Consider the following 13,856-nt stretch of genomic DNA (forward strand, 5'->3'; position numbering starts at 1 on the left):
GACACCGGAAGAGAGAATGTCCCTAGCTCAGGACAGAGGAGAAAAGGGACAACAAGATGGTTCCTGCCAGGGTCTTTGCCTTGACCCAAGGAGAAGCTGCGCTAGCAATAAAGTGGTCACAGGTAAGATTCCTATTCTGAATAATGTATGTTCTGTATTATTTGATTTGGGATCCACTCACTCCTATATCTCGTTAGGAATGATAAAAAAATTAGACAAACCTTGTGAAAGATTTAGAACTAGGTTTGTAACAGAATTGCCTTCGAGTGAAATAGTCATATCATCACCGATAGTACGAGGCGTACCAATCAAAATTGAGGACGTAGAACTAGAAGGAGACCTGAAAGAACTGGAGATCAAAGACTTTGACGTGATACTAGGAATGGACTGGCTAGCAAGACATGGTGCAACCATCGACTACAGACGTAAGCAAGTAATGTTCGAGACTATGCTTTATGGGAAAGGTTTCAGGGCTACGCACACTGCTTATTTCATCTCTCAAAGCTCAGAGGATGATAGAAAAAGGATGTCACGCATTTTTAGCCAGCGTTACGGATGTGGTAAAGGAAACACCACTAAAGGTTGAAGATGTCCGCATTGTAAAGGAATTTCCATAAGTATTTCCTGACGACTTACCAGGATTTCCGCCGACTCGGGAAATTGACTTCACAATTGAACTAGTACCAGGCACTAAGCCTATCTCCAAGGCACCAGACCGGATGGCACCTACCGACTCAAGGAGTTAAAGATGCAGCTACAAGAACTCTTAGACTTGGGATTCATTAGACCGAGCCATTCTCCATGGGGAGCACCGGTTCTATTTGTGAAGAAGAAGGATGGAAGTATGCGGATGTGCATAGATTACCGTGACCTGAATAAAGTGACAATTAAGAATAAGTACCCGCTACCTCAGATTGACAACTTTTTTGATGAAGTTCGAGGAGCAACCGTGTTTTTAAAGATCGATCTACAATCTGGGTATCATCAGCTCAAGGTACGGGAAGAGGATGTTCCTAAGACAGCTTTCAGAACTCGTTATGGGCATTACGAGTTTCTAGTTATGTCTTTCGGTCTTACCAATGCTCCAGCCGCATTCATAGATTTAATGAACAGGGTCTTCAAGGATTACTTGGATAAATTCATCGTAGTGTTATCGACGATATCTTGGTGTACTCAAAGGATTAAGTCGAGCATGAGAAACATTTAAGATTGATCTTGTTACGACTAAAGTAGCATCAACTTTACGCCAAGTTCAAGAAATGCAAATTTCGGCTTTCACAAGTAGCATTCCTCGGCCACATAGTATCCAAGAAAGGAGTTGTTGTAGACCCAACTAAAGTAGAGGCTGTGAAGGATTGGCCAAGACCAAAGAACGCGTCAGAGGTAAGAAGTTTTCCGGGACTAGCAGGTTATTATCGGAGGTTTGTAGAGGGCTTTTATAAGATAGCCACTCCGCTTACCAACCTAACCCGGAAACAGCAGAGGTTCAACTAGACTGATAAGTGTGAAGAAAGCTTCCAGTTGCTTAAAGATAAGTTGTGCTTAGCACCTGTACTTTATGTACCGACACCCAATGACAAGTTTGTAGTCTACTTCGATGTGTCGAAGCAAGGTTTGGGTTGTGTGCTGATGCAAAATGACAAGGTGATGGCCTATGCCTCAAGGCAGCTGAAGGAGTACGAGCAACGCTATCCAACACACGTTATGGAGTTGGTAGCAGTGGTCTTTGCGTTGAAAATCTGGCACCATTATCTTTATGGAGAACGGTGTGAGATTTATACGGATCACAAAAGCTTAAAGTATTTCTTCACGCAAAAGGAGCTCAACATGAGGCAGCGCAGGTGGTTAGAACTAGTGAAGGATTATGACTGCAAAATCCTATACAACCCAGGAAAGGAAAACGTAGTTGCTGATGCGCTAAGTAGGAAGAGATATGGAAGTCTAGTGGTATTAGCTAGATTAGAAAAGCTGCTACAGTAGGAGCTGATCAGTGCCGAAATAGAAGTAGTCATCGGTAAGCTGGCTAACTTGTCCATCCAGTCAAGTCTGTTAGAAGAAATACGGATTGGGAAGGGCAGGATGACACATTAGTAGTACATATGGATGCAGTTAAAGAAGGCAAGGCCAAAAATTTCTCAATATCAGGACAGGGGTTATTGAAATATAAAGATCAGGTATGCGTGTCGAATGATCAAGGGATAAGATGAAGATTTTAGAAGAAGCGCACAATACCCCATACTCAATTCACCCAGGGTCGACCAAGATGACTTGCAACATTAAGGCAATGTATTGGTGGCCAGGAATGAAGAAAGATATAGCGGAATATGTGTCTAAATGTTTAGTATGCCAGCAAGTGAAAGCAAAACATTAGTGACCTGCAGGCTTATTGCAACCACTTAGCATTCCAGAATGGAAATGTGACGATATAGCCATGCATTTCGTGATGGATTTGCCACGAACGAATAAGCAGCATGACTCGACTTGGGTAGTAATAGATAGATTAACCAAGTCAGCTCATTTCCTGCATGTCAAGACTTCATATATAGCAGATCAATCGCAGACATTTATGTTCAAGAAATAGTAAGACTACATGGTATTCCTAAGACTATAGTATCTGATAGAGGATCGGTGTTTACATTGAGATTTTGGGGAAGCTTGCAGCAAGCCATGGGTACCAAGTTAAGTGTTATTATGACATTTCATCCTCAGACAGACGGTCAGTCAAGCATACCATACAGATTTTGGAAGTTATGTTGCGCGCTTGTGTACTTGATTTCGGAGGATCATGGAATAAGTATTTGCCGCTGATAGAATTTTCCTACAACAATAGCTACGAGTCAAATATCGAGATGGCACCCTATGAGCTACTTTATGGAAGGAGGTGTCGATCTCCGTTACATTGGGATGAGGTAGGAGAAAGTCAACTACTTGGACCTGAAGTAGTTAAAGAAGCTCAGGATGCAGTAGTGCTGATTAAAAAGCGTATGCTCGCTGCTTAGAGCTGTCAGAAAAGTTATGCAGATGCCAAGCGACGTGATGTGGAATTCAAAGTTGGAGATCTAGTCTTCTTAAAGATACCTCCTTTGAAAGGTGTGAAGCGGTTTGGGAAGAAAGGCAAGCTTAGTCCCATGTTTATAGGTCCTTTTGAGATATTGCACAAAGTGGGAGCAATTGCATATAGATTAGCCCTACCGCCAGCTCTAGCAGATAGCCATAATGTGTTCCACATCTCGATGCTGCGTAGATATGTGTCAGACCCATCTCACTTCCTCAAATATGATACAATACCATACCAGAAAGACTTGAGTTACAAGGAACGACCGGTTAGCATCCTAGATAGAAGGATGAAGGAATTATGGTCTAAGAGTTTTCCAATATTCAAAGTCCTATGGAGTAATAGTTCTGAACGGGAGGCAACGTTGGAGTTTGAGGAGGACATGCAAGCTCGGTATCCGAAATTGTTTGGTAAGTAAATTTCAGGGACAGAATTCTTTGTAGTAGGGGAGAATTGTAGAGTCCCAGAATGTTTACTTAGCTAGCTAGATAGTTAGTAGTAGTTTGTAGTATTTTAGATTTCGTGGATTTTGATTCAAACCGGGACTTAGTAGGACACTCGTAGCAATAGTTATGGATTTTATAAGTTTAACCTATAGTTTAGAAATATTAATTATAACATAAGGTTTGATTAATATTTTTGGTCATAGAAATATTTTAATTATAACATAAGGATTAGATAGAACCATTAAGAGCATGACACTTGTCATAATCATGTTTATTTAAGGAGTTAATTATAGTTTAAACAAAAGAAAGTTCTAGAAACTCTAGAATCTTCCAGAACCATTAAGAACAGGACGCTTGTCACAATCTTGTTTATTTGAGGATTTAAGCATTTTAAATGGATAATTCAATAATAGAAGTTTCTAGAAGCTCTAGACCCTTCCAGACCTTGCTGGAATCACGTATTACTCAGTCAAACCTTATTAATCAACTCTAATTATCCTAAATTTGTGCAAAAACGCGTTTAAATTATTTACGTATGTCGACATATCGTAGCCTTAAAGGCAATATATCGCAGCACAGGAGATACAGAAAACACGTTGTCTTCGCATGAACAAAACCACGAACACTAGGGATATAGGGTCAAGTGATATATCACCTAGGGTGGGCGATATATCGACCCTAGGTGCAGTTTTTCAAACTCTAAGAAATCTGAGCTTGATTCATCCCTTAACCTCTTGACTTGCCTCTGAACGTTTTTGACCGAGTCTTAAGCATCTGTTGACTGTGTATTCAATTATTTTTCATTTAATATTCATTATTTTATTCAAGCCAAAAAGGAGATATTTTCATTTCTTGAACTCTATACATAGGACCTAGTACCCAGCCATTTCTCTCATTCTTCAAGCTGTGTTCAGAGCCTTCAAGCTGCTAGGATTTCTATAGAGTGATACACTTGGGTTTTCGGGATAAAAGCTTTATAAACACTTGGGTAGTGAGATAAAGTTTGTGTTCGATCTTAAACTGTAGATCGGTTCTAGTTCATCCAAGGTAATATTATTCATAAGTTCTATTCTTTATGATTCCTTAGTTTTCCTTAAGTTTCTTTCAGACCCTAACTTCTGTTTATGGTTTTGTGGTTAGGTGTTTAAGTTCTTTGATTTAAGGTTCTTCTCGGTAAGTTTCCTCTTTGATGGTTTAGTTTCTTTTCATCTATTTTCTTTAGAAATACTCACATTCTTATTGTTGGTTTTATGAGTGTTCTAATCCCGCTCTTGTTCTCAAATATCCCAGTTTTGGCAAGGAAAATAGGATAGATTTTATATGTTTATATGATATGTTATGCTTATGTTATGTTATCTTATGTTATGTTATGTTTACATTATGTGTAGTATGTTTATAGTCCTTGGGCACATGACTTGTCTAGCTAGCAAGCCCCAATAATTTATGGGCATATGACTTGCTTGGCTAGCAAGCCCCACAAATCTATGGGCATATGAGTTGCTTAGTTAACAATCCCCAAGAAGTATGATGGCCATTTTAGTCTTATATGATATATGTGTTTATAGTACATGTTTATGATATAGTCTTATGTATATGATTTATGGTTTATGTTGTTAGTATATTTTCCTTGCTGGGCATTAGGCTCACTCCTTTATTTTTTTTTAGTGTGATGCAGGAAACTAGATACGGAGGCAGAAGGATTCTTGGTGGCTTGACTTGTGTGTTGAGGATGAATGGAATGAATGGGCTGCGAGTCGATCGTGGATGACATTTATTTTAGTTTTTGAATTATGTTTTCTTTTGTAATTCTACATTTAGTTCTAAACAAGTGATCTAAAGTTGTTTTTTATGTTTTATTAAACAATGGGTACCCATACCACATTTTATATTTTACTTTGTAATTTGCACATTATTTATGTTGAAGTTTTAATAAAGTTATAATTATTTCTTATGTCTGTTTTCTTCAAAGTAGTAGCTATGTCTAGTAGTTTTAATGGTCCAAGGTCTTAGAAATAGTTGGGTCATTACATTATATCACAACTATATCTTATCAACAAATATATCCCTGCACTAAGAAAATCCCGGAGCAAACAGATATATTATATCACAATTATATCTTATCAACAAATATATCCCTACACTCAGAAAATCCCAGAGAAAGCAGATATAATATATCACAATATAATTCGAGACCAATGCTCGAAAATTTCCAACAATTTGGGTGTAACACACCTTCCAACATTAACGTTAATCTGTAAGAGAGAATCGAGTCTCGACACTAAGATCCAACCAATAAATATCTCCATCAAGGGTAACTATCGTGTTACCTAGGGCATCACTATATATCCAATAGTGTAATCGAATTTACACGAGTTTACAGAGACTTCTTTGTTAATCAGTGGTGCTGGTGAGCAGTTGCCCCTAGGGTGTTCAGCCTCACTCAAACTTTGCAACCCCTAGTATCTCTAGGCACTCTCACTGAATGGCCAATATTCACGGCTGCTATCCGGGAATAACTTATCAGAGCACTTGCTCGGGTTCAAACCGCTCACTGATTAAGTAAGCATGAGGGCTCCTAGGTCCCATTCATTTTGGTGCCCCTAGATTTAACCAGAAATCCTCACCTCTTGGCCACTCATCGCGGTAATGACCCGAACATAATAAAATCAAGCAGTGTGTCGGGGATCAGCCGTCTAGGACATAATGAATATCTACCATTCATATTTTCTAAACAAGCACTCACTAGACTAACTTCTCTAAGCAACTTTCTACGACAGTGTATATATATATATGCATGTGTCCCTATACTAACATACAATACATAGTCGTTACATGTTGCAGCCACACAATACAAGTTGACTTACTTGGAGTCCTTAGCACTCAGCAGGTTTTCACCCTCTAACGTTCAGTCCAATTACGCTAGCCAATAATGTAGTTATCCATACAGTATACTCGGATTAATTATGACATTCATAATTCATTATTATTATTATTTTGGGCAGTTTGGTCATTTTAATAAAAATCATTTGTAAGGATTAATGGTCCTTATTTGGTTTTAAACCCATTAAGGAAATTCATACAAAAATATTTGAGACTAAACCCTAAGTCTCGAGGAGACCTATCCTATGGTGTCGATACCTAAGCTTTGGTATTACAATAGTATTTTCCCACAATCCACTAAATATCTTATTCTTTAAAGGTATCGCTATTAACCCGTACTTTCAACAAGTCGGTTAAAATATATAGAAGATTTTAGCTGGCATTATATCCAGAAAATACTAATTAAATTCTTTAATTATTGTGGATGCCAAAAATCCACCAAGGAAAAATATGAGGTTTATGTGAGGTCCTCGGGCCACCACCGTCTCGGGAAGTCATCACGCTATCACGCCACGGATCTAGACTCGTGCCTTATGGGATCATTGCCATATAGCCCCCATTTTCAAGACATAAACGCGAAGCCGCCCTGGCCTCGTTCGGACGTCCAGCACGACGCCGTGGGCATCGCTCAGCCACCCGTGCGCGACGCCCCCTGGCCTCGCTCGGCCCCCGTGCGCGACGCCCCCTGGCTTCGCTCAGCCACCGTGCGTGACGCCCCCTGGCCTCGCTCGGCCACCGTGCGCGACGCCCCTTTTCATGGCCCAGCTGCGAAGCCCGTACCACCATCTCGCACCAGCCGCCCCGCATCCGAGGGCCTCACCCCAGACGTCTTGCGTCCGGGCGCCCAAGCCTCGCACCAGCCGCTTCGCGTCCGAGGGCCTCGCCCATGCCCACAGAGTGGCCTCGCCATCTAGGCCCCGTGGTGGCCTCGCCCATCCCCACAGGGTGGCCTTGCCATCTAGGCCCCGTGGTGGCCTCGCCCATGCCCACGGAGTGGCCTCACCATCTAGGCCCCGTGGTGGCCTCGCCCATCCCCACGGGGTGGCCTCGCCATCTAGGCCCCGTGGTGGCCTCGCCCATGCCCATGGAGTGGCTTCTCCATCTAGGCCCCGTGGTGGCCTCACCCATGCCCACGAAGTGGCCTCGCCATCTAGGCCCCATGGTGGCCTCGCCCATGGCCTCATGGGGGTCACATCCGTAGCACACTCGGCCTTGTGAACAGCCAAGAGAGCCGCGCCATCAATAAGACTTCCAAGGGGGCCTCGCAAAGGAATGAGAACTACGTCACCTAGTGGCCACGTGAGTAGAGCCATGCACCAAGGGTCCCATTCCTTACACCTTGAAACCCCTATGCTTAGAGGCTCCAGTACGAGTCGAGTGGGACATAATTATATGACCTGGTACTGAGTACGAACACCAGTATCAGTGGGACTGCTGGGATAAGAGTTATGGTCCGTACGTCTACGGCCAAGGGTCAGAGTCGACACCACTACCACCTGCGCCACTATACCTGCCACCACTCATCAAACATGGGTACAGACAAGTAGTGGAGACATCCTCCTGACACCTGCTCATGTACTGGATGTACGACCGCAACCTCTGAAGCCACTCCCCTAGCATAGTACTTATGTACCACTTGGTCTCCTGGACCACCATGTACCTAAGGCCATTAGAGCCTACTATAAAATAAACTGGAACACCACCTGAAAGGGGGTTGGAAAATTGACTGTAGCAAAGGCTTGAGAGTGAATGAAAGATTAATTTCTCCATGGCTATTCTGTCATTATTCTTGAGTTATCACTTACATTTCTATAGCTCTTTTATTGACGATCCTTACTTGATACTTTTTTCCAACTCAACTTAATTGACGAGTTCTCACCGTCAACAATTATTTTTCAAGAAAATAAATTCTTAATTCTCCTTTTATTTTTCTTAAGGTTTTAATCTATAAAAATCGTTTTAAGAAAATAGCCTAATTTGTCTTAATTAGGAAAACCGTTAAAAATTTCCCATCTTGACTAGTTAATTTTTTCAAAATCAATTAATCAAGTTTAGTTACTAGAAATATAATTCACTTAATCATTTTCTCAAAATATAGGGTATTAAACCCTCTTTTAATTTATTAAATATTAATAAATTAAATCTTTTATTTTTAAAAAGAATAAAAATTCTTTAATAAAAATAATTCACACTAAACTCAAAGTGGTAATTTTAGTCAAAATATGTTTTCAAGACTTACCAAGTTTATATCTTGCAATTAGCAAAATTTCACCTTTTACCTTAAGTTCCAAAATCTCAATTTTTACACTAAGTATGAAAAACCTATTTTTTTCACATTGTTAACTACATACTTTGTTAGTTCATAACATTAAATTTACTTACCCAATTGTTACCAAAATTTCCCAATTCCATTTTTGGTATGTCATTTAGGTCTTTGAAAAATCTTAGGTCAAAATGAGCATTTTTTATTGGTGAAATTATTTGACACTTAATAACTTTGAAACCATTTAGTATTTTCTTATTAATTTTTACAGTGAAATACTAAGTTATGCCAATAATATGTCCACCAAATTTTAGAAAAAACTGGGTTCATTTGTCCTGTACAGTGGCTGCAAAACTTGGTCCCAAAATTAAGAATACGAAAAAACAGTTTTTTACCTAAACTATGAAATAGCATAACTCACTCATTTTCAAACATTTCTAAGTAATTCAAAAGCTCAATTTTATGTACTCAATCTCAACAACATCACAGTATAATTAACTTTTACAAAATCAATATACCGTGGATGCTTGACCCCTTCGAAGTCACAGCTCAAAATATGTATTTTATTTTAGGGTTTCCAACAAAACCATAGTGGTTTTCGTCCCTATTTTCAAAAATCAACACACAAGCATCATAAAAATTATAAAACAACTACCATGACATTATTACATCACCAATAAGAAACTTTAAGCATTAAATATACAAAATAATGCTTAAAAATAAAAACCCTACAACAAAAATCATAAAAAAAAAAAAGTAAACTTTTTACCTCTTTGTTGTTCTTGCTTAAGGTTTGGATCTTCCTATTAGCTTTGGCTCCTTCAAAACCTTTCAAAAACCCTAACTAACTCCCCCCCAACAAGATAGATAATTAGCTATTTGAAATCTATGGTTAGAACTTTACAAAAGTCTAGTTTATTGAAACTTTACCTTAGGGAAAACCCTTCCTAGACCAAGGCTTAGCTTCCAAGCCTCCTTATTGTTCTTGAGGATGAAGGTGGAGAGAAAACTTTGAGAGATTTTTCAAAAAAAGATGAGAGTGATTGAGAGAGAGCGGGGGTCGATTTTGGGAAGGTTAGAAGAGTTTATACAATTCTTTAATATCTAAAACACTCAAGTGTTTTTACTTTACTATCAACTTGTCTATTTTCCCTAATATTTAAAATGGGGTTTAAACTTAAATAATTTGGTCCACCCAAATAAATCCCCCCCCACATGGCCGACCACCCTTCATTATATATGTGATTATATAAAAAAAAAATTATATATAAAGGTTAATAAATATTTCCCAAGAAGAAAAATCCAATTTGACTTCCTATAACCTTTTCACTGTTATTAAGTTTTAAACACAAAACTTAACATTAAATAATTAAATTAAATGTCTCTCACATTTAATTTAATTAATCACACAATAAAATTTAACCTAAGGTCCATTCATGGAATAAAATTCCCCATTTCAGTAAAATTAAGCATTTAACACAAAATGCCCTAAAATTTCCATTTTCCCTTAGGTTTATTATTTTTGACCAAACATTAACTTTTATGAATGTAATTTTTGCCCAAAATATATTTTCCATAGTTTTTCATTTTATTTTCCAAGATTTTTACCCGATCAGGGTTTTTGTGTCGGTTCAAGACCGAAAGTCTTATCTTGACTTTTAAATCACAAAATTCATATTTTGGCTAGCAATAACTCATGGAATAATTTCCAAACAAATATAATATTATTTAAAATAATATTCTTAACTCGAGGAAAAAATCCCGACCCGAGTCGTTTAAAGGTACCCGAAAACGCAGAACACTACAATGTGGGTGTGCCAAAGGGGCAACACGCCACATTCTCCCCCAATATTCGGCGTCCTTGATGAAGTAGCTTGTAGATCTTCAATTTTTTGTGTGAGCTTCTTCAAGTCTTTTGCCCTCTCCAACTTATCTCGTCGTCTGCGAGCCTCTTCCATTTTATCAGATATTCATTGTGATTTTTATGATCAGTGGTGACCGTTCTCTCTGCTAGGATTTCTTCAGATTGACACTTGTTGCTTGCCTGAATGGTGAATCCTCCTCTAGTTTACTGGTTACATGCTGGCTCGGCTGGATCTTCTTGATGCGACTTCAAGTTGCTGATGTGAAGGATTGGGTGTATCTTCATCCACGCTGGTAGGTCAACTTTGCAGGAGGTTAGAACAATTTTTGATATGATTGGAACTGGACCCTCGTATTTGTGAACGAGTCTGATGTCTTTGTCCCCTAAGAATATCAAGTGTTAGGGCCTCAGCTTGATCAACCCTAAGTCACCTGTTTTGATCTCCAGTGATCTCCGCTTTTGATCTGCCCACTTCTTCATTCTCTTCAATGCTTTCTCTAAATAAGCCCAGACAATCTCTGTAGTCTTCTTCCAGCCTTTTGTGATGTGAAAGGCTCGCGGGCTCCGACCACGGTATTCGTCCATTGTGTGGGGCAATAGTGGCTTATGTCCATCAATAAATTCAAAAGGGCTCTTATTCATTGAAAAACTCTTTTGAGATTTGAAGAAAAATTGAGCTACATCGAGTAGTTGTTGCCAGTTCTTCGGGTTGGCATAAACGAAGTAGCGCAAGTACTCCTCCAACATCTTGTTGAATCTTTCTGTCTGCCCATCTGTCTGCGATTGGTAGCTTAAGGAGATGATCAACTATTACCCCAAGAGGCTGAATAGTTTGGAAAAGTAGGTCCTTTTGAATCTCCCATCTCGGTCACTAAAAATGTTCTAGGTCACTCCCCAGTATTTGGCAATGTGCTTGAAAAATCGTCGTGTTGTCTCTTTTTTCAAACAGACTTTGACACTGGGATGAACATTGCATACTTTGAGAATCTGTCAACGACCACCAAGATCGCACTTAAATCCCTTGTCTTTGCTACACTGATTATAAAATTAAGTTACAAAATCTCCCATGGTCGACTTGGGATTAGCAACAGCTCAAAAAACCCTAGTGTCTTGTTCCTCTCAACCTTGTCTGTTGGCAAATGACACAGGTCTTGCTGTAGTCCACTACATCATCTCGCATTTGTGGCCAGTAGTATCCCTGCTTCAAAAGGGCATGCGTCCTCTACCACCCTGGATAACCCACCCACAAATTTTCATGACATTTACTCCGCATTGTCTTCCGCAAATCTCCAAATTTCAGAACATACAAGCGGCCCCCTTTGGCCCACAGAAGATCATTCTCCACCGAAAACTGGCGAATCTTGCCTTCTTTCATGAGCTTCAAGATGGTTCTGACAACTGGGTTCTTCTCTAGGTTTTCTTTAATGCACTCCTTGATGGGAGTATTCACCACGCTAGCCAACAAACTTGCCAAGATCTTCAGAGTCACCAATTCTACTTTGCGTCTCAAGGCATCTGCTGCCTTGTTTAAGCGTCTTGCCTTGTGCTCAAAACGGAAGTCAAATTCCACCACGAACTTCTGTCATCGTTCCTGCTTAGGGGTTAGTTTTGGATGGGTAAGAAAATAACTAACCGCTACATTGTCCTTCTTCACCACAAACTTTGACCCCAACACATAATGTCTCCACACCCGCAAGCAATGGATAGCTATGAGGAGTTCTTTCTCCTGGACTGTATATCGCCTCTCAGCTTCAGAAAGATTGCGACTCTTATATGCTACCGGGTGATCCTCTTGTACCAGCACCCCTCCCAAAGCATAATCTGACACATCCATTTACACTTTGAAGTGCTTGTTAACATCTGGCAGGACAAGAAGAGGATCCTTCATCATGGCTTATTTCAATCTCCTAAATGCGTCAACACACTTATCAGTCCACGCCCAAGTTACACCCTTTTTCAACAACTCGGTCAAGGGTGTCGCCCTTCTTGAGTAGCCATCAACAAATCATCTATAACAGAAAGGCTAGGCCAAGAAAAGAGTGTAGTTCCTTCAGATTTGTGGGGGCTTTCCACTTTTGGATTGCCCTCACCATCTCTAGGTCCATAAGAATTCGGCCACACTCCACATTGAGCATTTCTCCCTCTTCACATATACCTAGTTCTTTCTCAACTTCTGAAACACTTGAGCTAAGTGTTCTTGATGCTCCTCCATCGTGGCGATGTAAACCACGATATCATCCAAGTACACAACCACGAACTTGTCTTGTTACTCTTGGAATACGTAGTCCAGCAGTGTGTAGAAAGTGGCTAGTGCTTTCGTTAATCCAAATGACATAACTCAAAACTCGAATGCTCCATGTCGAATAATGCAAGTTCTCTTTGGCTCATCCCTATATGTGATCCTCACTTGATAATAGCCCGATCTCAGGTCCAAATTCGTGAAATACTTTGCTCCACTTAGCTACTCGAACAAAACAACAATCAAATGGATGGGGTAGGTGTTACGAACTTTCACCTTGTTGAGAGCCCTATAATCAATGCATAGTCTCAAGCTCCCATCGTGCTTTTTTCTGGAATAGCAAAGATGCGCCGAACGATGCCTTCGACAGTCTAATGAAGCCTGCCTCCAATAACTCCTTCAGTTGCTTTCTCAACTGTTCTAGCTCGGGGGGTGCCATCTGGTAAGGCGCTTTAGTTGGAGGTTTTGCTCCTGACACCAGATTTATCTAGTGATCAATCCATTTTTTTTGTGGCAAGGCTTTGGGGATTTTATCTGGCAACACGTCCCCATACGTCTTCAAGACCCTTTTAATTTCGGGTGGAACAATCTTCACGACCGTTTCTTCGAACATGACAGGTACCGCTACATAAGTGGGCTCCTGTTTCTTCACGCCCTTCTTAAACTGTAAGGCTGATATAAACTTCACACCAGGGGGTGGTGTCACCTTTGCTGGCACCATCGATGTTGTCTTCCCCATTATGAGCAAGCTCCCAGTAGCAAGAATCGGAATGCCTCCTTTCTCAATTAGGATTTCCATTCCTGAAACTACAACAAATTCATCCATATGGACCACCACTAAGTCAGTCTGCCCCTCCCACATGTCAATCTTAACTTTCATGCCCTTAGCCACTCCTGTTGTGGCCTAGGCCTGTGAGTTGACTGCCTTCATGCGACCCACATCTTTCTCCAGCTTTAGTCTTAATCATTTGGCTTTGAGCTCTAAGATGAAATTATGTGTGGCACAATTATCAATCATCGCGCTCTGGGTCGACTTGTTATAGATGGTGGTGTCCACGAACATCAATCCCTTCCCCAGGGCCTTCTTCCCTTTTCTTCCATGCTTCTTG

The sequence above is a fragment of the Humulus lupulus genome, chromosome 5 (assembly GCF_963169125.1).
Source record: "Humulus lupulus chromosome 5, drHumLupu1.1, whole genome shotgun sequence".
Classification (NCBI taxonomy): domain Eukaryota; kingdom Viridiplantae; phylum Streptophyta; class Magnoliopsida; order Rosales; family Cannabaceae; genus Humulus; species Humulus lupulus.